Source organism: Sorex araneus, chromosome 5, assembly GCF_027595985.1.
Source record: "Sorex araneus isolate mSorAra2 chromosome 5, mSorAra2.pri, whole genome shotgun sequence".
NCBI lineage: Eukaryota > Metazoa > Chordata > Mammalia > Eulipotyphla > Soricidae > Sorex > Sorex araneus.
The window spans coordinates 66,318,652-66,343,016 of NC_073306.1; the positions used below are offsets into that span (position 1 = coordinate 66,318,652).

At 44.0% G+C, this 24,365-nt stretch overlaps 2 protein-coding genes across 4 annotated transcripts in view; one reads left to right on the forward strand and one right to left on the reverse strand.

Moving 5' to 3' along the window:
• Window positions 1-11,103, reverse strand: part of USP33 (ubiquitin specific peptidase 33) — a 61,956-nt gene extending 50,853 nt beyond the window's left edge. For both annotated transcript variants that reach the window (XM_055138885.1, XM_055138884.1), the window contains exon 1: window positions 10,880-11,103. The gene's annotated coding sequence lies outside the window, so the exon portion shown is untranslated. The remainder of the gene's footprint in view (window positions 1-10,879) is intronic.
• Window positions 11,104-23,657: 12,554 nt separating this feature from the next.
• Window positions 23,658-24,365, forward strand: part of MIGA1 (mitoguardin 1) — a 73,215-nt gene continuing 72,507 nt past the window's right edge. The window contains exon 1 of one of the 2 annotated variants that reach the window (XM_055139458.1): window positions 23,658-23,761. The gene's annotated coding sequence lies outside the window, so the exon portion shown is untranslated. The remainder of the gene's footprint in view (window positions 23,762-24,365) is intronic. The other variant, XM_055139459.1, reaches the window with a different exon arrangement.

A 24,365-nucleotide genomic window follows, 5' to 3' on the forward strand; every position in this document is an offset into this window, starting at 1 on the left:
TGAGCTGTGTCCCATAATAACACAGCTGACGAGCATTTAAAGAAATGGAAAAACTTAGCACCTGACACGGTTAAAGAAAAATAACCCACAATGTCTGGAATCCGATAGTCTAAGGCATACTATGAAGTGATCAGAATATGAGAGAGACCCATAGTTCCTTCAAGAAAGACGGCTCAAACAATGGAGACCATGCTTTGCATTCAGGAGCCCAGGTTTCCGGCCCCAGCACTGCCAAGAGTGACACTGGCAAGGTACCAGGTGGAGCCCTAAAGCATCACTGGGTGTGCCATTCCACCCAGAGTCAGCACTACAAAACAAAATCACTGATTTTTGGCTTTGTTCTACTTTTCTTTTCTTTTCTTTTTTTCCTTTTATTCACAGTTTACTCCTCTCTGATCAGCAAGCACTCCTGGCAGTTCAGGAGTCCATATGGCGTGCTGGGAATCAAACCTGGGTCAGCTACATCCAAGGTAAGCAACTTACCTACTATACTATTATTCTGGCCCTTGTTATTTTGTTTTTCTTGTTGTTGTTGTTGTTTTTGGGAGGTGGGGACAAACGCCCGCTGTGCTCAGGGCTTACTCCTGGGTCTATGCTCAGAGATCACTATGTAAGTACTGTGGGACCACATGGGATACCAGGGATCAAACCAGGGTGGCAGCATGCAGGACAAGTGTCTAAACCTCTGTACTACCTCTCTGGTCCCAAACATGTTTTTAATTTGGTTAAAACAGACCTAATCATTTTATCACCTGAACCATTTTAAGTGTACAGTTCAGTAGCATGAAGTACTACCACTATTCACACTGTTGCATGACCAATCGCCGAAACTCTTTTCCTCCTACAACCATTAGAGAAACTCTCCATTCCTCCCTCCTCCAACCAGCCTCTGGCAATCACCATAGTACTCTGCGTCTCAAAAATATGACTATTGAGAGATGCTACCGGATCTTGCGCCACGCCGATTTCACCGGGTGCCTCAGTCGTCATCCCTCCACCTGCGTCATCCTTCCACCTGCCCCCTAGGAATCCTGGTGGCCACAAACCTCCAGAACCCAATGAAAAACCCAGGTGCGCAGGATCAGTGACTGCAAACGGAGGGTTTGGGCCATCCCCAGCAAAGTGCTGGAGGGGAGCTACTCCTGGTTCTGTGCTCATGGGACATCTCTGTAGTGCTCGGGGGACCATAAAGTGCCAGGATCAAACCCTGGTCAGCCACGTTCGAAGCAAGTACTTAATCCCTCTTCTATCTCTCCAGCCTTGATTGACTTTTTGTATTTATAGAACCTCCTCTATCTTACAGTAGTGTCAAAATTTCCTTCCTGTCACAGGTTGAAAAACAACCTAGTATGTGTATATACCACATTTTATTTACCATTCACTCATCACTAGACACTTGGGTTGCTTCTAGTACTGGCTATTATGAATAATGCCTGTATGAACATGGCTATACAAATATTTTCAAGTACTCGCTTTCAATTGTTGGCTATATACTGAAGTGAAATCACCAAATCACATAGTAATTCTCTTTTTTTGCAGAGGGGATGGTTATAGTAAACAGTAGTGCTTAGGGCTTCTTTTGACTCTAGACTCAGAGATCAGCCCTGGTGAGGCTTAGGGGACCCTAAGTGGTACTGCAGATCAAGCCAGGATGGGATGTATTCAAGGTAAGTGCCTTAACATATGAACTATCTCTCTAGTCAACTTTTTGATGTTGTTGTTATGTTTGGAGGCCACACCTGGTGATGCTCAGGGGTTACTCCTGGCGGTGCTCAGTGCTCAGGGGACAATATGAGATGCCAGGGATAGAATCCAGTTCAGCTGTTTGCAAGGCAAATGCCCTATCCATTGTACTAGAGCTCTGACCCCAAATCCTTTTATTCTTAATTATTTTTTGAAATTAGAAATAATTTTAATGAACTTTATCAAGTACTTTCTCAGTAGCTACTGATGGCCAACTACATTCCTGCTTCATTTAGTCATAGACCCTATCACATTAACAAACTCGAAATTACTGATCTCATTCTGATAGATCAAAATGTACCATTACTGGGGCCGGAGCGATAGCACAGCAGGTAGGGCGTTTCCCTTGCACGCGGCCGACCCGGGTTCGATCCCTGGCATCCCATATGGTCCCCCCAAGCACTGCCAGGAGTAATTCCTGAGTGCAAAGCCAGGAGTAACCCCTGAGCATCGCTGGGTGTGACCAAAAAAGCAAAAATAAATAAATAAATAAATAAAATAAAATAAAAGCTTTAAAAATAAATAAATAAATAAAAATACTCCTCTTTGAGGCACATGAGAAAATGCTCTACATCACTAATCATCAGGGAGATGCAGATCAAAACAACAATGAGAGACCATCTCACACCACAGAGATTGGCCCACATCCAAAAGAACAAAAGCAAATGGTGTTGGCGCGGATGTGGGGAGAAAGGGACTCTCATTCACTGCTGGTGGGAATGCCAACTGGTTCAGCCCTTTGGGAAAACAGTATGGACAATTCTCAAAAAATTAGAAATTGGGGCTGGAGCAATAGCACAGCGGGTAGGGCGTTTGCCTTGCACGCGGCTGACCCGGGTTTGAATCCCAGCATCCCATATGGTCCCCCGAGCACAGCCAGGAGTAATTCCTGAGTGCATGAGCCAGGAGTAACCCCTGTGTATTGCCGGGTGTGACCCAAATAAAACCAAAAAAAAAAAAATTAGAAATTGAGCTCCCATTTGACCCAGCAATACCACTTTTGGGAATATATCCCGGAGAGGCAAAAAAGCATAGTAGAAATGACATCCTCATTTGTATGGTCATTGCAGCACTGTTTACAATAGCCAAAATCTTGAAAAAAAAAGGAGTGCCCAAAAACAGATGACTGGTTAAAGAAACTTTGATACATCTACAGAATGGAATATTATGCAGCTGTTAGAAAAGATGAAGTCATGAAATTTGCATGTAAGTGAATCAACATGGAAAGTATCATGTTGATGAAATGAGTCAGAAAGAGAGAGACAGACATAGAAAGATCGCACTCATCTGTGGAATATAAAGTAACAGAATGGGAGACTAACACCCAAGAGTAGTAGAGATAAGGACCAGGAGGTCTGCCCCACAGCTTGGAAACTGACCTCACATGCTGGGGGAAAAGGCAGCTGACATAAAGAAGGGAATACCTAGTAGAGGATGTTGGGAGACCCACTCGGGTTGAAAGATGTGTGCCGAAAGCAAACTATAGACCGAACATGATGGCCACTCTAATACCTCTATTACAAACTACAACACCCAAAAGGAGTGAGAACAAAAGGGAATGCCCTGCTGCAGAGGCAGGGTGGGGTGGTGGGGATTGGGGCGGGGGTGGTGGGAGGGATACTGGGAACATTGGTGGAGGAGAATGGGCACTGGTGGAGGGATGTAAATGATCATTGTATGACTGAAATGCAAACATGAAAGTTCATAAGTTTGTAACTGTACCTCACGGTGATTCACTAATAAAAATTTTTTTAAAAAAAAGGTTTGTTTGACGGCATGCCTTTCACATAATAAAAAATAGAAGTTAAAAAAATACTTCTCTTTAGTAAAAAATAAGCTAATGACTACTTTTTCCATACTTACCATAAAAGAAAACTGTGACCCCCACAAAAGTTGAAATAACTGATGAATGGGTGAAAACAGTTAAAAAAAAAAAAGCAGTAAAGTTTGAAATCAATCTATAATGTTTGTGGAGACTTTTAACTTAAGAGGCTGCTGCAAAGAACTTTATAAGAACTGTTTCCTGGGGCTGGAGCAATAGCACAGCGGGTAGGCGTTTGCCTTGCACGCGGCCGACCCGGGTTCTAATCCCAGCATCCCATATGGTCCCCTGAGCACCGCCAGGGGTAATTCCTGAGTGAAGAGCCAGGAGTAATCCCTGTGCATCGCCGGGTGTGACCCAAAAACCAAAAAAAAAAAAAAAAAAAGAACTGTTTCCTGTCCTTTAAACAGATATCTTGGTGAATATAAATTCCTTCAAATCTTCAGATAGCTCTCACAGTTCTAAAAATCCTCTCTTAATCATTTAAAATATTCACTGAGAACATAACATGGAAAAAGATATTTAGAGGCCATGGACGTGACTCAAAGGTAGAGCCACTTGTCTTTCACTTGAGAGACTCAGTACTTTTATTTTCCCTCTTCCCAGAAACATGTCTTGACCATATCAGTCTTACGTCTATTATGAGAACTCTATAGTCTTCTAACTGATTTTTCTATTTGGCAATCTAGTTGATTCTGGAATCTGTGATTGACATGCCATACCTAACCATATAGAAGCAGAGTTCCAGTTTGACAACCCTCAACTCTAAATAAAATCCTTTAGCTGAGATTTGGAAATTCATAACTGACTATTCCCTATATAGAAAAAATAATATCTGTCCAATAGTGAAAAACTACAGCCAACTGTGAATGTATCTATTGTAATTATAACACATAAACACTAGTGGGAGGGAGAATGGGAAGGGAGGGAAAAAGGGAGAAAGAAGGAAAAAGAACAGGAATTGAGGAATGTTTGTTTCAATAACTAAAGCTAACCATCCTTGGGGCTGGAGTGATAGCACAGCAGGTAGGGTGTTTGCCTTGAACACAGACGACCCAAGTTCGATTCCCAGTATCCCATGCGGTCCTGAGCATGGCCAGGAGTAATTCCTCAGTGCAGAGCCAGGAGTAACCCCTGTGCATCGCCGGGTATGACCCCCCCCCCAAAAAAAAAGCTAACCATCCTAATCAGATCCCGGATTTGGGCTTTTGTTTGTTTTATTTTGGAGTAGTTCTCATACCTGGCTGTGCTGGGTGATAGAGTCACTTACATCAATGATAAGGGGCCCATGACCTGCTAGAATCCAAGTCAGGGTCTCACACATACAAGGCAATGGTTCTACCACTCAACCACCTCCCCAGGTCCCAGCCCAACGCCTCCCAATCAAGACTATGATAAAAAGTGCTCAAAACAACTGATGGTGATTTTTTGTGTTACGTCTGTGCAAAATGGAGGATTAACAAGTGCATAGTGTCAAGAGACTAGTTCAAAACACTTTTGTAGATTATATTGAAACACAGGAAAATAAATATAACCACCATATTCAAATAAGAACCCCTTTATCAGAAATTGTTTCAAATCAGAATATTGATGAGTATAAAAAGTGCCTCTACTGGAAATAGTAAATACTCCTCCTTCAGGATTTTATAGTCAAAAACTGTAAGAGTTTTATTTTGGACTGGAGACACAGTACAGTGGATAGGCATTTGCCTTTCATATGCTGACTCCAGTTCAAATCCCAAAAGCACCACTGGGAATGAACTCTGGAGCATAGAGCCAGGAGTAAACCCTGAATACCTTCAGGGGAAGGAAGGAGGGAGGGAGTGAGGGAGGAGGATAGGGGTAAATGGGGGGGGGGGAGAGAGAAAGAGAGAATAAAAGGGAGGAAGGGAAGACAGAAGAAAGGGAGGGAGGGAGGAAGGAGAAAAAGGGAAGGGAGGGAGTGGACTAAGAGGGAAAAGAAAGGGGAAGAGGAGGGGTGAAGGGTGGAAGGAAGTGTGGGCCAAATTTTATGAAGCATCCTGTCCCATATTTAGAGTACATTACCGTATTTTAGGATTGTGCTGGGACCTATAAGTACAGAAACTAATGAAGTATGAGCAAGATTATAAATCGAGTGGGGTAGCAGCACCATTCCAATCTCAATTTTTCCATATGAATGACATCATCCACATTCCACTTCATCCACAGTCTCTAATACTCTGAGATTCCTTTATATTCCTGACAGTGAATTTCTGTTTTTTCTTTTTTGCTTTTGCTTTTTGGGTCACACCCGGCGATGCACAGGGGTTACTCCTGGCTTTGCACTCAGGAATTACTCCTGGCGGTGCTCAGGGGACCATATGGGATGCTGGGATTCAAACCCAGGTTGGCTGCGTGCAAGGCAAATGCCCTACCCACTATGCTATCGCTCCAGCCCCCAAGAATCAGTGAATTTCTGCCCACCCTACTCATTCACAAATTACCTGATTTCAAAATCCTGAGATTACTGTATCTTAGATTCATTCCCTCTTCACTACCTATATTCTATCAGTGACCTGTTTTTTTTCTATACCCATGAATGCTCAGGCATCACTCCTGGCGGGCTCGGGGACCATATGGGATGTCAAGGATCAAACCTAAGTAGGCCACGCGCCAAGACAAGCACCTCAGCCACTGTACTACCTCTCCAGCCCCACTGTGACCAAATTCTACTACATGTTTCTGTTTTCGCTACTTTTCATCAATGTACATTCCTTCTCAGTCTCTACCACCTAAATTAGGGCTTTTTTTCACCCTTTTCTTTCTAAATTAAATTTGTCCTTAACGCAAATTGTTAAATAATTCAGGTGAGCTATTTAATGAGGATACCTGTAAGCAGACACAGTTCGTATCTGAGTCTGTATCTATTTGGTTTACCTCACTACACTTGGAGCTGGAATGGAACGTTACCAAGAACATTCACAACTTTCCACCTCCACTAATTTGCTGTTCTAAATTCTCCAAGTACCTCAGGAACTACCTCAAGGCTCACCAAAGCAACTGAAATACTTGCATCAGTTCAGAGACAATCCCAATCAATAAGGAATGGAAGTAGGTAGAAAAACCTCTCCAACTAGCCTTCAATCTGATAGGGCAGTTCTGAGGCAATTCTCCAGAAATCCTTAGATCTTAATCACAGGATTAAGTCCTCAGTTGCCTATTCATTACTGGCTTTCTTCTCTTTCCTAATTATTACTCCATCCTGTGTACTTCCTGGCTCCTTACCTGTGCCCGTGCTCTTATCTATCTCAAGGTCTGCTTTCTAAATAGAATTTCAGAAAAAAAAAAAACTATAAGGATCACAAAAGAAATGGTGTCAACATCTACCAATCCAAAACTACCCGAATAGTCTCCTAATCTCAATCTTCCACTCCCACCAAGTAAATTTGCCCTGCGCTTACGTAGATCACATACCTCTTCTAATCTCCAACTGGAGTCTTTCATAATTTACCTTCTGCATCTCATGTTACTAACGCGTATAAATCATAAATTACTATCACTAAAGGGCTCTACAGATCCTTTCCCATATACAACTTGCACCTCTCTAAGAACTCAAGAATCAGTTCATTTTAGAAATGGCATGTCCTATTTGCCTCACTCATCTCAAACATCAAGACCAGATCACATGTTTCCCCACATCTAAATTCCTGTTATTGAGGTCTGATCTCGGAGAGACACCGGCAGCTGAGTTATCCCAGGTAGGCCCAGCTGCCACGGGGCCAAGATCTCCGAACCCTCTGCGGGATGGAGGCAGATCAAATCCCCCACCATGCCAAAGGCCCAGGACTCCACCAACACATTATCTGGCTCCCACCTTTGCTAGAGAAATGGCCCAGGTTCACACCTGATCTGAAAGACAGGTCAGAGAACACCACTACAGTTCACTGCGCCAGCTCCGAAGTCCCTGAAGCAGGCAGCCATGTAAGCAGGGTCGCAACACTCCCAAACTTCACAGCCCACAGACAGAAGAAACAGAAAATTATATGGGAAAAATGAGCAGAGGCCCACTTAGCTCCATAAGTGAAAGTAACACAAGAGGCCCAACTAGCACCTAACAGCTCAATGTTATCCTCAGGCCATAACTTTAGCAACACCATTACCAGATAAATGTTGTAACAAGCAATATAAAGTAAATTAATTTGTGTTTACTGAGGGAGCAGCCTGGGGTGTGGGGGGAGGACTAGTAATACTAGGGGTAGAGGTAAGGGCACATTGGTGATGGGACCTGAAACAACTGTAGTTCACGGTGTTTAAATAAAGTTTTCAAAAATAAACAAAATAAAAGTAAATAAATAAAATAAACAAAAAAAATAAATTCCTGCTAATACTCAAAAGACCGTTGCTGTGGGTGGGAAAAAAAATATGCAACTTCCCTTTACATTTTTTTTTTAAAGAAAAGCTTCATTCTTTTCATTTTTCCAAAGGACTTTCCTGGTTAGATTCAAAGATAATGACTTTTCTAAAGTAACTTTTCAAGGCTCTATATTTTCAGACACATCTTGTTTTTTAAATATCAGCTCTAACATATAGTATATTAAACTAATTGTTCTCATCCGTGAGATTATCGAAGCTATCCAATTTGTTAAAATGCCTGCAATCACATGTAGACTTTTTTTCTAAGTTTTAAAATTATACTAAAGAAGGTGCTACATATTCCTTAATTTTTTTTTTTTTTTAGTTTACAAGCTTTTAAGACGGCAAAACAGGGTTCAAAGTGATACTACAGCAAGTAACTGTGTGCAGGGCACACAGTTCAACTGAACCCAGTTCAATCCTTATGGTCTCCGCTGAAACCACCAGAAGTGATCCCTGCCAACGAAACAGGAGTAAGTCCTGAGCCCCGCCAGGTGTGGCCCAAAAGCCAAAGAAAGCAGATTGTAGAGGGGAATCTACTAAGAGGGAAAGAACAGGCATCCGCATAGGGATGGAGTATCCAAGGGAGGGATGCCCCACCCCCCTCCCTTTTTTAAGAGATGAAGAGGTTTTATATTTAACATCAGAAACCTTTCACCATCATATACTTCATTTTCTTGCCAAGAATCCAGACTGTCATTATGTTATAGTACAGTTCCAATATGTCTGAATCCTAATATATGTCAAAGGTTACTCCCACAGATTATTTCAGGCTTTAAGGACATTGTGATGCTTACACAATCTTGAAATGTGTCTGTCATGGGAAAAGACTTTTACTTCTTAGTATTCCTAACTCAGAGCACTGGCGTCAAGATCTAATAAGATCTTCTACATGAAGTCATTGAAAAAGTCCTCAAAAAACATAGATGTGAGAACTACCCTAATTTCAAATATTTGATGTATTTACTACAACCTAATGACATTCAACAGCAGTGTTATGTTATTTGCTTATTGATAGGTTATATAGAGCACATAAAAAATAAAGCGAAAATTGGCAATAAACAAGATAAAAAAATCTAATAGATAATCCCTTCTGCATCTGGTAAGTCACCATTCTGTACTGCCTTTTCTTTTTCAATCATGCCAAAATTAATGAAATAAACTAAAGCTCCTGGCACTAAGTAACCATCACTGTTTCTTAAAATTTGTAGTCTTTCAATAAGATTCCTAAGTTTTCCCCGTATTTACATGAACCAGCATAAATTCAATAATATTTTAATTTAAACCAAACAATCTATTATTTGATATGGTCAAACCTTTACATATGATCATGATTCTCAAAACCAGAGAAAGAAAAACCAGAGAATGAACTGGGATGATCTCGATGGCTTCTAGAAACAGGTTTTTTTCCTCCAAGGAAAAATATTGGGACTCTATTTTAAAAGTCTTTGATTCTATACACTAAACCAAAAGTCTAGAGATCTTCCATGATAAGACGCATCCTTGGATAAGAGTCTATACTCCCTGTAGAGGGTTCCATTTAAGAGCAACCGAAGGATGTAAATCCCTAAAACACTGAAAATCCCATAGAAGATTCATCTGACAGCTCAACTTGCACATGCAAAAGATCAAACGAAGGGCACCGAGGAGTCGGGAAAGCGGACAGACAGAGAAAAGATGGGGAGAAACCAAAGATTACAGAAATCAAGTGGGGCTAGTAGCACTGTCATACCGTTCATCGAGTTGGTGCTCCAGCAGGCACCAGTAACGTCTCCACCGTTACTGTTTTTGTTACTGTTTTTGGCATATCGTATACACCACGGTAGCTTGCCAGGTTCTCCAAGGGGGCGGAGGAATAGAACCCGGGTCGGCGACGTGCAAAGCAAACGCCCTAACCCGCTGTGCTATCGCTCCAGTCCGAAGTGGGGGTAAAATTAATTAATTAATTAATTAAAAGCTGCAGGTGGAGAGGCTGCAGGCAAAAAAGAGACAGGGCTACACAAGAACCGAAGGAAACACGCCAGAGCCCGGGACGCCCAGACGTCCGCGAACATCCCGAACCAGGGAAATAACGGGGCCTCCGGGAGCGCACGGCTCACCCCACCCGCGCCGCAGAGCGGAACCCAGGAGCCGGGAGGCGGCGCGCCGCGGGGCTCTCGCCCGCCTGCGCCCCCCCCCAGCCCGAACCCCGGGCGCGCCGGGGGGCCTCGCCGCCCCCTGCCGCCAGCCGCTCTGCAGGGGCGCCCCCACCCGCGCCCCAGCAGCCCCGCGAGCACCGGCAGCCCAGCCGAGCCGCGGCCTTCCCGCCCGCGCGTCCCTCCGCACCCCGGACGGAGAAATCGAGGCCCGCCGGCGCGCCGCCCCGAAAAGGAAGAGAGACGGGGGGGGGGGGGCTTTACACACACACACACACACAACACACGCACGCACACACGCACGCCCCCCCACACACACCTAGGGCGGGCACACACATACACACATACACACCCCTAGAGCACACACACACACAGAGCGCACACACACACACACACAGGGCCCGCGCACACACACACACACACACACACAACACACACAGGGCGCGCCCGCGCACACACACCCAGGGCATACAGATGCGCACACATACACACGCACCTCTAGGGCGCGCGCGCGCGCGCGCACACACACACACACACACACACATCCCGAGAAGCGGAGGGCCACACACACACACGCACACCCCGAGAAGCGGGGGACCGCACGCACACACACACACACACACACACACACACACCGAGAGGCGGGGGGGGGGACACACATACACAGTCAGGGCGGGGGGGGCCCACACACACACACACACCCCTAGGGCGGGGGGCACACACACACAACACACACACACCCCAGGGCGGCAAGGCTGGGCGCCCTTCGGCCCCGTGCCCCTCCCCGGCACTCCGCCGCGCTCACCTCCAGCGCCGTCGCCACGGGCTCCGCCAGCGCGCCCAGGGATGGCCAGAGGCCGTGCTCCCAGCCAGCTGCCCCGCTCTTGCCCCCCAGGCCCGTGGAAAGCCGGGGCGCCGCCACCCGAAGAGCCGAAAGAGCTGATCCACAGCGCCGCAAGGTCCCCGCCTCCCACACCGGCCACTTCCCGCAGCAGCCCCGGCTCCTTCCGGTGTGTCCCGGGCCGCCGCAGGCGCCTCCGGCGTCGCGGGAGGGGCGGGGCTTCCCGGTCAGCCGGGCCCGCCCCCGGGGCGTGGCCTCGGCAGCCCAGCCCAGGTGCGCAGACCCAGACCAACCCCTTTAGTGCTGGAACTGAGAACGTGGGAGTGATGCTGGGACATGTGTGCAGGGCGTTTCTAGGCTTTGGGCGCTTTTTATTTTATTTATTTATTTTCACACACTTTTCTCTCCCCAACCCGTGCCCCCCCCATAGTCATACTACCCAATCATGAGCAAGTTTTGTCTACATTAAGCCTGTCTGGTTTCTTTTTTTTTTTTTAACTTTTTTTTATTGAATCACTGTGAGATAGACCCTTACAAAGCTGATCATGATTGGATTTCAGTCATACAGTATTCCAACACCATCCCTCCACCAGGGTACATTCCCCAGCACCAGTGTCCCCAGGTTCCTTCCCATCACCTACTCACACCCCCAGCCCCCTGACTGCACCCCCCTTTGGGCATTGTGGTTTGAAATATTGATACTGAAAGGTTATCAAGAATATCCCTTTACCTACTTTTAAGATCTTGTGCGGCATGAACATTCCCAGTTATTATTGTCATACTGGTCTCTTCTCGATCTTACCTACTCTCAGCCCCACACACACTAACCACACACACTTGTGGTTAGTTCCAATCATTGAACCTGGCTGTTTTACAACCCTGTCCCAGGATTTAAACTTCAGACCCAACTTCTTCAACTTCATTCCCCAAACCCTATTCTCCAGGAAACTACAGACTGTGCTTAGCAATGCCAGAAGCACCCGGAATTCGCTTCACAGTTGATTTTCAATCTTTTATTTGTTTTGTTTTGCATCCACACCTGGCAGTGCTCAGGGCTTACCCCTGGCTCTGTGTTCAGGGATCATGTTTGGTGGGCCTGGGGACCATATGAGATGCAGGGGATGGAAACCAGGCCTACAGTCTGCAAGACAAAGGATTGCTATACTATCATTGTGACCCCGATTTTCAACTTAAATGTGATTGTTGCCCATCCAGAAATCTTTTACTGTTGCCAAGTTTTTTGAGATATACCCACATTCAGTGCTGCAACCCCATATGTGGTTGCGACTTACAATTTTAAAAGTTAGGTATTAGGCACCTTGATCCAAAGCTGTATTCCCTCTGTTCCTTTTCTCCTAACCTCTTGGCTCTAGATTATCAAGTAATTGTGTGTCCTTTCTCATGTCTGCAAAGTTTAAATTCATCTCTCCTTTTTCACCTATGACAGAATCAAGATGGTCAAATCAAATGTTTACTGAAACCTTAGTGTCTGATTAGTGCCAGAGCATTGAAAGAAACCTACCTTCTAATTCACAACATAATTTACTGACTTGGCTGATAACATGAAAATAAATAGCAAGTTGGGTGCGTTCCTTCCATCTGCTGGCCCCGGTTTCATCCCCTGTGCCCCATATGGTTGACCAATCACCACCAGGATTAATTACTGAGGGCAGAGTCAGGAGTAACCCCTGATCATAGACGAGTGTAGCCCCCTCAGAAGTCCCCCCCAAAAAATAGAATGAAAGAAAGAAAATAAAAAGTTAAATTAATACTTATTAATGACAGGGGTGAATGGAGATGTTACTGGCGCCCGCTTGAGCAAATCGATGAGCAACAGCAAGTGATACAAGTGATAGTTTAAACTGCTAGTTTAAATTTGATTACCTCTAACTTTTTTGTTTCCAGAATGGGCATATGTATCCACATGTTCTCCAAATATACTGACCTTATCAGGAATAAGTTAAAAAGAATGATAGTTTCTACTTTTATTTTTTTGTGGGAAAAATTAAAGAGATGAGGGGCCAGAGAGAAAGCACAGTGGGTAGGGGACTTGCCTTGCACCTGGCCAACCTGGGTTGGCTCGGTGACATCCCATACAGTCGTCAGAACATCAGGAGTGATTACGTAGTGAAGAGTTACGTTGACCCCTGAGCATCGCTTGGTGTGACCCAATACAAACAAATAAACAAACAAAAATTTAAAGAGATAAATCCTTTTCAACATTATATATAGAAGTGACATTAAGTCTTCAGTTTACACTACAAATGGTCACATATCCTGGGATCACTGAACAAAAATAGAAGTTTCACAATTTGAATGGTGCTGGTGGTGCTACCACCTCTTACTTCATTTTCAACAGATTTCAAAATACTGCACTTTACATTCCATGATGCAAGCAAAGTTATTTTTAAAAAATGAAATATCTAGATGTTTCAAATATTTATTCTCTTTTGCAAAGAGATAATGATCATGAAAATCTTCTGTCAAGTAATTTTGCTGGACAAGAGATGGCTCAAAGGGCAGAACTGCATGCTTTGCATGCCAGAGTCCTAAGTTCAATCTCTAGAGCCAAATGGTCCCCCAGGAGAGTCCCTGAGAATCACTGGGTATGGTAAAAAAAAAAAAAAAAAAAAGGTAATGTGTCTCAAACATTTATATTTATAATATTACCTATAAAAACTCATGGCACATTTAAGAGATGAAAAGTCAGAACAGAGAGCTGGATCAATGGGCGGAGCAAATGGTTTGCATGCAGAAGGCCTGGGTTCCACCTCTGATCCCAAGATGAAACAAAAAAACAAGTCAAAGTCAAGTCACCAAATAGTTGATATTTGAAATATAAAAGAGAACATATTTGCATATATATTCTATTTATTTGTTTATAGTACTTATGTTTAGGAGCAATAGCACAGCAGGTAGGGCATTTGACTTGCACGCGGCAGATCAAGATTTGATTCCTCCGTCCCTCTCGGAGAGCCTGGCACGCTACTGAGAGTATCCCACCTGCACGGCAGATCCTGGCAAGCTACCCCTGGCATATTCTATATGCCAAAAACAGTAACAATAAGTCTCACCATGGAGATGTTACTGGTGCCTGCTCGAGCAAATCAATGAACAATGGGATGACAATGCTATAGTGCTACTTATATTTAATGTATAAGATATATAAACAAATTTGTAAGACAGATGACCACCAAATAGAAAAACAGTTTAACCCAGGGGAATAACACAATTGTTTCAAGCACTGTCAATTAACCAGTTCTGGTCAGCAGGTATGAAAACCAAAGCTCTATATCTTTGTTATACCTACTGATTCAGGGGCCTGAGAGATAGTAAAGGGGTTACTAATTTCTACCTATTAGAAATAAGGTACTTGCCTTGCATGTAGCCGCCCCCATATGAAGCCTTAGTACCACATATTGTCCCCCAATCACCACCAGTTGTAACCTTTGAGCACAGAGTCGGGAATGATCCCAAAGTACTGCTCAGTACAGCCCCCAAATAAAATTATAATAATAACAGCTGGTTTATAAAACCAGTATGCAGGACCGGTGCTAGTTCATAGGTACAAACAATTTACAAAATGCTGGTTTAGAGCACCTGCCTTGCAAATACAGTGTTACAAGTTCAAATTCCCACATACACAAGTTCTATATGCACAGAATGTGATCCTGACAGCTCTGCTAATTGAACCTGACAGGTCTGCTGTCTGTGATCTTCAGTACCACAAGCAATTTCTGGATGTGCCAAATCCAGACGTGTGTTTGAGCATTCCAAAAAGGGAACACCACAACTAATAGATGTGTGAATGCCACACCCAGGGAGAGCAACCCCTGGTGCATATGTGAGTGAGCACGGCAACTATAACTTGTGTACCTCAACCTAGAGGGTGAGCCTCAGCAAGCACGTGTGCAGGCACCATTGTTAAAGCAGTGTGAAGGGCTGGAGTGGCGGCACAGTGGGGAAGGCGTTTGCCTAGCACGCGGCCCACCCTAGTTCAATCCCTGTCATCCCATATGGCCCACCCATGCACCACAAGGAGTAATTCTTGAGTACAGAGCCAGGAGTAACCCCTGAACATCGCCGGCTATGACTCAAAAAAAAAAAAAAGTAAAAGAATATGTTTTTTAAAAAAAGGAGTGTAAACCTCAAATGAATATGGAGGTTAACTATGCAAGCACCACAGCCTGATGTGCAACTCTGGAGGAATGCTACTGCTAAAACTGTGTGAGCGTCACAGCCAGTTCTATGTGTTTGTGTGTGTTTATATATGTATATATATATACATATATATGTGTATATATATATTCACTGTGTCACTGTATCACTGTCATCCCATTGTTCATTGATTTGCACCAGTAATGTCTCCAATGTGAGATTTGTTACTGTTTTTGGCATATCAAATACATCACGAGTAGCTTGCCAGGCTCTGCCATGTGGGCAAGATATTCTCGGTAGCTTGCCGGGCTCTCCGAGAGGGGCGGAGGAATTGAACCCGGGTTGTTCACGTGCAAGGCAAACGCCCTACCCGCTGTGCTATCACTCCAGCCCATATAAATATTTATATATTTATCTAAAACTTAGAAATAAGTTTATGGTACTTCTTTCTATATGAGGCTTTTTTCCCCCTCCATCTTCTACGGTAAAGGAAATACATCGATTTATAGAGTCACTAGTACTGGTTAGAAAGAAGGAACTTTTGCTTCATTTCGCCCCAGATTTCTTAGTGACTTTTCAGTGGTGAACCTGACCCTTGTAAGCTGCTGAAAGCACATGGGGACCTGTGTTCCCAAGGAGTTGTCATTCAAAACAAGCCCCACCCTCAGTCTGGAGATGGAAACTACATGCATGAATGCCAGGGAGCTGGATATCAGATCTAAGGCTATAGCAGAGAACCTGCTAGAGAAGTTGGACCAAACGGTGTCGATAGACCTCTTGTTCTTTTGTGCAGTTAACTATGTAGTCATACAGAAAGCGCTGTTACAGACCCTTAGAACATTTGGAGAGACACGTTACCCGTCATGGCTAAGGACTGAACATTCATACAGTATTTGGGCCCTTCTGCCTTGAAATTATGATGCCTTTAAAGCATATTGTTTTAAGAACCAACTGAAAGGTCATTAGGGAGATATTTATAAACTCCTAGGTTCTTGCTGCCTCTCATTCTGTGTCACAGAACTGTGCAAAGTAAAATAGACCTAGGACTTCCATCCAAGTCACTGGCAGTGGGAGGCTTGTCCATTGCACAATGCCATGAGTACAGCTTCCAAAGAACTGGTGGTACTTCTCTGTTCATTCTCTCGAAGCTTCAGCATTCCCTTGTCTTTTCCTCCCGCTATCTTATAAGTGACTTAGGATCAATGCTCAACAGTATGTAAATTAGAAAACTAGTTTAGAGAGGATCTAAAGAATTCTTGGTTAAATAATTATTTTCTATATGAAATATACAAGAAATGTTGTATATCACTTGTGATCAGGCTAGAGCAAGCTGAGTTGACAAAGTCTAGTGCTCTTTTTTTGTTTTGGTTTTGGTTTTGGTTTTTGGGTCGCTTCCGGCAATGCACAGGGGTTACTCCTGGTTCTGCACTAAGGAATTAACCCTGGCGATGCTCGGGGGACCATATGGGACGCTGGGATTTGAACCCAGGTTGGCCGCGTGCAAGGCAAAAGCCCTACCCGCTGTGCTATTGCTCCAGCCCCTAGTGCTCTTTTTTTGAAGAGAACACTATTTCTTGTTCACTCCTAGTTTATAGAATTAGAGTAGAACAATGTAGGGCCTATTGGAAACATTATCTAAGATCATGAAAACTCAGCGAAAAAACTTAGTGCTTAAGGGTCCCAAAAGTTAATGTGAGCTCAAACGCAAATCCTCCCCTTAATGATCTTGTGTTTACTCAATCTGAAACTAAAGGCTTATAGTGGAGGGTGTTTGCCTTGCACGAGGCCAACCCAGGTCCAATTCCTCCGTCCCTCTCAGAGAGCCCAGGAAGCTACCTAGAGTATCCCGCCCGCACGGCAGAGCCTGACAAGCTACCCATAGCGTATTCGATATGCCAAAAACGGTAACAATAAGTCTCACAATGGAGACGTTACTGGTGCCCGCTCGAGCAAATCGATGAGTAATGGGATGACAGTGATCCAGTGATATATATGGGCTGGAATGATGGCATAGCAGGTAGGGCGTTTGCCTTGCATGAGGCTGACCCGGGTTCAATTCCTTCGTCCCTCTTGGAGAGCCCAGCAAGCTACTGAAAATATCCTGCCCCGGCAAGATACCCCTGGCATATTCGATATGCCCCAAACAGTAAAAACAAGTCTCACAATGGACACGTTATTGGTGCCCACTCAAACAAATTGGTGAACAACAGGATGACAGTGCTACAGTGCATAGACACAGATATATGTATCTGTGTCTGTGCAGGCATGCACACACCTGCGTGTATCTCCTGGGTCATCACAACAACAACAAAAAAGGAAGGAGGAAGAAAAATCAGTTAATTAGCTAAGTTAATTATAAAATTTAGCTAAAATAATAAAATTAATTCTTTTTTTTTTTTTTTTTTGGCTTTTTGGATCACACCCAGCGATGCTCAGGGGTTATTCCAGACTTTGCACTCAGGAATTACTCCTGGCGGTGCTTGCGAGACCATATGGGATGCTGGGAATCGAACCCAGGTCAGCTGCATGCAAAGCAAGCGCCCTACCCACTGTGCTATCACTCCAGCCCCATAAAATTAATTCTTATTAAGTAATTAATAGTAAAACAAATTAGCTAAAAATGTTTCAAAAGAAAGCCCCCGGGGGACTGCTTCCAGAAGCTTGCTGCACTATCTCTCAGGGTCTAGTTTTCACTTTGTAGCTATTATGTAGAATGTCTCCATACACATTCATGTACAAATTTTCTGTTTCTATGTACAAATTTTCATTTCTCAGGGGAGTTAGATAGTAGTGGAATTCCTGAGCCCTAGGTAACTAACTGTTGGGGGTGGGGAGAGTTCTCAAGCAATGCTTAGGTGGCCTGGACCACTCCTGGTGATACTCAGTCTGGCCACAAAGGCCTCTCCGTTCAATGCTTAGGCATGATGATGCAATGCCACTTGAGCCCAGCGGTGCTAGGGACCACCAGGGTGACCATTTCTGGGGCCAGCAATGCCTAAGGATATAACTTGGGCCATTGAATATATCAACATGCATTCTTTCAAGCTAGCTCCCTGTTTATCACTCCTATTTTACCATTTTAAGAAACTAAATGGGAACTACTTGGGAGTGTATGAAATATTTATTCTAAATTAGCAATTAGAACTATAGTCTGAGTTCTATATTTCTTGGTTAGTTTAGTGGAGACTTCTAGGACTCTGGATTTGGCTTAGCAGTAGAACTTTTGCCTTGCATGTGTAAGGCCCTGAGTTCTATCCCTGGCACTGCAAAAAAGTAAAAGAATAGATACAGAGTGATAGAGGAGTCCTATCAAATACTTCCAGATGGGTGTTAGCAATAAAGATATTATGGTGAGTATGTACTGTATGGCATTTTATAATTGTATCTATTATTTTCCCTCTTCCCTTCTCTTTGTTACTCCAGGGATAAGGATTTCAAACATTTGAGTGTGGGATCTGAAAACCTAGGGCTTTTTTTGCTGCATCAGGGTGGATGTGAGTTACACCTGGCTGTGCTCAGGGCTTACTCCTGACTCTGTGCTCAGGAGATCAGATGTAGTGCAGAGGATCAAATTCAGGTCAGCTGCATGCAAAGAAAGCACCTTACCCTCTGTTTCCACCTTAACAGTTTATCTATACGTAAGTATGTGTATTGCACTCAGCACTGTCGTCCCATTGTTCATCGATTTGCTCGAGCGGGCACCAGTAATGTCTCCATTGTGAGACTTGTTACTGTTTTTGGCATATCGAATTACGCCAGGGGTAGCTTGCCAGGCTCTGCCATGCAGGCGAGATACTCTCAGTAGCTTACTGGGCTCTCCAAGAAGGACGAAGGAATCGAACCCAGGTTGGCCGCATGCAAGGCAAACGCCCTACCCGCTTGCTATCGCTCCAGTCCAAGTGTATGTATTAGCAGTATTAATAATATTAATAATTATTAATACATACACTTGGTTACAGTGTACTGGAGATGCCATTCCTTGATGGGACACTTAGGGGTCCCAAATGATCACACTTGTGGGGTGGTATCAGGGCTTGAACTCAGGTTTCTTAAGCCTTTAATGCAGGAGCTTTACCATTGAGCTGCATTCCTTAGCCCTAAGAGATTTAAAAGGAGATCCTGAGTTGCTTCTGGGGATTTTGCCAGGTTTTAGCAGTTAATGGAACAGGCAGTTGTATATGTGGATACCCTTAAAGTGTTTATCTACTTAGATAATATAATTGTGTTTAATTCTTGCAAGGGCTAGACTTTGGATGGCTTAATGTTGTCACCTAAAAAGTGCTGTTTCCATTAATAATTCATGAAGTACATTTGCTATACACTGTCTCAACTGAATGATCCTATATGTCCTAAATAAAACATCAGATATATCCCATCTCGTGGCTCAGTATGACTTGGAACCCTCTGCAGGTTCACTGTATCACTGTCATCCTGTTGCCCATCGGTTTGTTCAAACAGGCACCAGTAATATCTCTCATTGAGAGACTTATTGTTACTGTTTTTGGCATATCCAATACGCACAGGTAGCTTGCCAGGCTCTGGCATGCGGGCTTGATACTCTTGGTAGCTTGCCAGGCTCTCCGAGAGGGGCAGAGGAATCGAACACAGGTCGGCCGCGTGAAAGGCGAAAGCCCAACCTCTGTGCTATCCCTGCAGCCCCTCTGCAGGGGCTCTGCAGGTTAGATACTCCAAAATGCTGACGTTGGTGATTCTTTGTGGGTTCCTCGACTATTGACTCACTTGCTGGAGTCTTCTTACTGTTTAATTTTCTAACATTTGTGGAAATCTGTGGCTAATTATTAGAGGCTCCTTTTAGCTACTAAAGTGAAGCAATACAATCTTTGTTGTTGGTTTTATTTTGTTTTGTGTGATTTTAGGGTTATACCTGGTGATGCTCAGAGGTTACCCCTGGTTCTGCACTCAGGAATTACTCCTGGTGGTGCTCAGGGGACCATATGGAATGCCAGGGATCAAACTGGGGTCAGCAGTGTGCAAAACAAATGCTTTGCCCGCTGTACTATCACTCCAGCCGCCCCAAGGTATAACCTTTGAATATAACTTAAGCTTGGCTACCTCTTTGTGGCATTTCCTATCCATTGTAGTGCCTACCCAAGCCTCCGTTCCCCCACCCGCAAAGCACACCTTCTGCTACCAAAACTCTCTACAGATAGCGTATAACCTTTAGAGACTCTTCTAGAAGACACAGAATAAAAGAAAGAGAGGTCAAGTTGTCTGAGTTGCTATTATTATATTGTTATTATTTATTTTGTTTGGGGTCCATTCCTGGTCATGCTCAAGACTCACTCCAGACTCTGAAGCTGAGGGGTCACTCCTGGTGGCCTGGGGTGACCCTATATGGTGCCAGAGGTCGAGCCTGTATTGCTGTGTGCAAAGCAAGAGCCCTACCTGCTGTATTAACACTCAGGCTTGGTTTTTTTTTTTTTTTTTTTTTTTTTGCTCATAACTAACAGTAATCTAGTTATCACTGTATCACTGTCATTCCGTTGCTCATTGATTTGCTCGAGCAGGCACCAGTAACATCTCCATTTGCCTTGCATGCAGCCAACCCAGGTTGGATTCCTCTGTCCCTCTAGGAGAGCCCAGCAAGCTACCGAGAGTATCTCATCCACACGGCAGAGCTTGGCAAGCTACCCGTGGTGTATTCGATATGCCAAAAACAGTAACAGTAACAACAATCTAGTTATACAGTTGGAAATTACGAAGATGACTGTTCTGCCAACTGAGAAGGAATACTCAGAGAAAATTATTTTTATTTAGAAAAATAAATAAATAAAATTGTTCAAACTGAGTCCTGTGTGAAATATCTTGCATTTAGAAGGTAAACGAAGCTTTTGACACTTTAGGAAAGTGGAATTCATTTTTTTCAATTTTAATCTAGTTAATTAATTTTCCTTAATTTTATTTGGGGGCCACAGCCCCAGCAGAGCTCAGGATTTAGTTCTGACTTTGCAGTTATGGGTCATTCCTGGAAGCTATTTAGAAAAATAAATTTTATTTAGAAAAATAAACTTAAAAATAGGGTATTTCTAGTTTTTTCTGAAATATTAAAATAACCCAAAACATTTAAGTCCTTTCCTAATGCGTAATAATACCTCTTTCCTGATGTTTTTTGGGAAATAAAAAAGCAATAATATTCTTAGGAAAGTTGCTCTAAATTATAGCTATTATTATTATTATTGCTCTTCCTATTAAGTTGAATGCTTGAAAATCATGAGAAGTAGAAACAAGGTAGCAGAAAGAAGATTGGAAATAAACATAAATAGCCTAACAAATTTCAGTCTTTTAGGGGACCAAAGAGATAATATTTTGGATAAAGTGCTTGCCTTTTATGTCACTGAACTGAGTTTGATCCCTGGAGCCCTGTATAATCCTCTGAGCCTTCCAGGAGTATTTTCTTTCTTTTTTTTTTTTTTGCTTTTTGGGTCACACCCAGCGATGCTCAGGGGTTACTCCTGGCTTTGCACTCAGGAATTACTCCTGGCGGTGCTTGGGGGACCATATGGGATGCCGGGGATCGAACCCGGGTCGGCCGAGTGCAAGGCAAACGCCCTACCCGCTGTGCTATCGCTCCGGCCCCATTCAGGAGTATTTTCTAATTGCAGAGCCAGGACTAAGTCCTGAGCAATGTGGGTGTAGCCCCAAAACAAAAATAAAGAAAATTAATTGACTAGATTAAACCTGAAAAAACCCCAAAAACTAAAGTCCATTTTCCTAAAGTGTTAAGAGCTTTGTTTACCTTACAAATGCTAGATATTTCACATCAGACTCATTTTGAACAATTTTAGTTATAATTTAGCTAATATCACACACAAGGATATTTTCATTCTTCCTGTTTTCTACTTGACTAAATGAGCACTTTGAAAATTAACAGGATTTTGCTTAGTCTTATTCCTTCACATGCTGTTATATATTAGCTATCATTACAAAATTTTCTTGGCTTTTCAGCACAAACATGTCCAGCAATTGGAATTTTGTTATGCTTTGCGCCCACATCCATTGTGCTCAGTGGGTGCTTTGCGGTATTTGAGAGACCATGCACTGCCAGGATTTGAATCTGGGCATCTGCGTGCACTCGGCCCTTTGAGTTGTCTCTGCAAATGAAGTTGCTTGCTTATCATTTTTTAGGCCACACTTGGTGGTGCTCAGAGGATACTCCTGGCTTTGTGTTCAGGAGTCCTAACATCTCTCCCTTCCCAGTTAGAATTTTTCTTCCCTTTGTTGTTTCTGCAAAGATTGGGGTTTGTACATACTCGGTTGTGGAACTTTTGCTCCCGGTTATGGTGCTAGACGGGATGTCGCACTTTTGTGGTATTTCCACATATGTGGTGGTGATGTGCTGGAAATTGCACACTTAGTCATGGCCCTAGAAGTCTCAAACAGCTGAACTGCTATGATTCTACTGGGGCCTCTGGGGTGTGGTGAGGGGGTGAAGGGTGGAACTCACGACCTCATGCTTATCATCCTAGGTGTTCCAGAGCTCTTGGAACTTTAAAATCTGCGATTCTGATTGTGATTGAGCTCAAGACTGCACATAGAGATAGTGTCTTGTGAATTTTTTGTTTGTTTCCTCTCCCTCTCCCATTAATTTACTGTGTATTAGACATTCAGCATTGACTACCCTATGTATGCCTTCACAGTTGGCTGTGTTGGCTTATTCTTTAGTTACCTAATCCAGCGAGAGAGACAAGGGGAAAAGCAAAGAGAAATGAAATTAATAATAACTTCCTCACTGATACAGGTTGGGATGCTTCTTGAAAGGCATTTCTTTGGAGACTGTATCCACAGTTTGTATTTCTCTCTCTCCCTCTCTCTCTCTCTTGTTCTTTCTCTCTCCCTCTCTATTTCCTTCCTTTCTTTCAATTGGAATGTCCATGTATTACTGGTAACAAATTCTATAATCATCGTGGAAAACAATTCGGTGGTCCTCAAAGAATGAAAAATAGATTTACCATATGGTATAGTAACAACAAGTCTCACAATGGAGATGTTACTGGTACCCACTCGAGCAAATCGATGAACATCGGGAAGACAGTGCTACAGTGCTATGGTATAGTAATTTCGCCCCTAGGTATTATACCCAAAGATGTTTAAAGGAGGATCTCAAAAACAGATACTTGCATACAAATGTTCATTCACGATAACATCTTCCCCAACAGTAAAATATATACATCAGCAAATGTCTGGCTAAACAAAATATGATGTATACATATTATTGTACAGACAGTCATAAAGCATTATTCCAGCCATTAAGAGAAAAAGAAAGTTCTTAATCTGGATCTCTGGTGTGTTTGTGGTCTGAATTTGTTTTGCTTTTCTTTTTAGCAATCTATGGAGGAAGACTGCATTTTTTTTTTTCTACAGGCAAGTGCCCGCTGTCAGCAGCTTCGCAGGATGCTTAGCGACGCCGCAGGAGCTGGCAGCGTTGGAGAAAGGAGGTCTTTCCGTCCACCTGGCAACGCCTGCGCCTGTGCCCAAAACAAAAATGGCGTGAGAAGCTTCACACGTGGCCCCTCACGCCGAAAGGCCAGAAGGCCCCCACCACTCTCTCTCCACCTTCCATCCCCTGACCCCGGAAGGACTCCGCCCCAGCGACCGGGCTGCTGCTCTGCACCCGGCTTCAGCCGGGAAGCAGGCGTGGGCACGGGGGTACCTGGCTGGGAGTACCAGGTACGCGGGCGCAGGCGACGATCGTTTGGATGGGTGGGATCGGGGCGCCGACGGGGCGAAAGCTACGGGAAGGGGTCGGCCGGGTGCAGACCCCTGCGCCGGCCTTGGCGCTGTGAATCACGAGCGAATTACGAATGAAAGCCGGAGGGAGGCCCGCGGGAGCCGGGTGGGGTGTGGGTGGGCGCAGGACAGCTTGGCTCCAAAGTGAGAGTCCCGACTGCCGAGTGCAGAGGGAGCCCCCTTTTTGGCCCTCTTGGTAAAGGGAAAGGAGGTCTTCAGAGGATGGCGCTGTGGGAGAAGAGGGGATTCTTCTGGAGGTGGGATGCTGATGTGGTCCAAGTTTGTGCTTGCGTGCTGGTTGTTAGAGCGGGGAGTGGTTTTTGGATTAGGAGGATTGCGTTTTGTTTGAAGGTGCGTTCAGAGGATAATTCAGCATCAGAAGGATGGTGGCATAGAAGCCCGTCTGTACATGCAATTGTTCAGCATTTATTTTCTGGCTTTAGGACGCCAAGAACTTTTGCTCTTACTATTATGATTATTTCAATATGATGGCAACTGAGCGTTTCCACTATGTTTAAAAACTCTTCGTAGAGTTAGGTTTGTA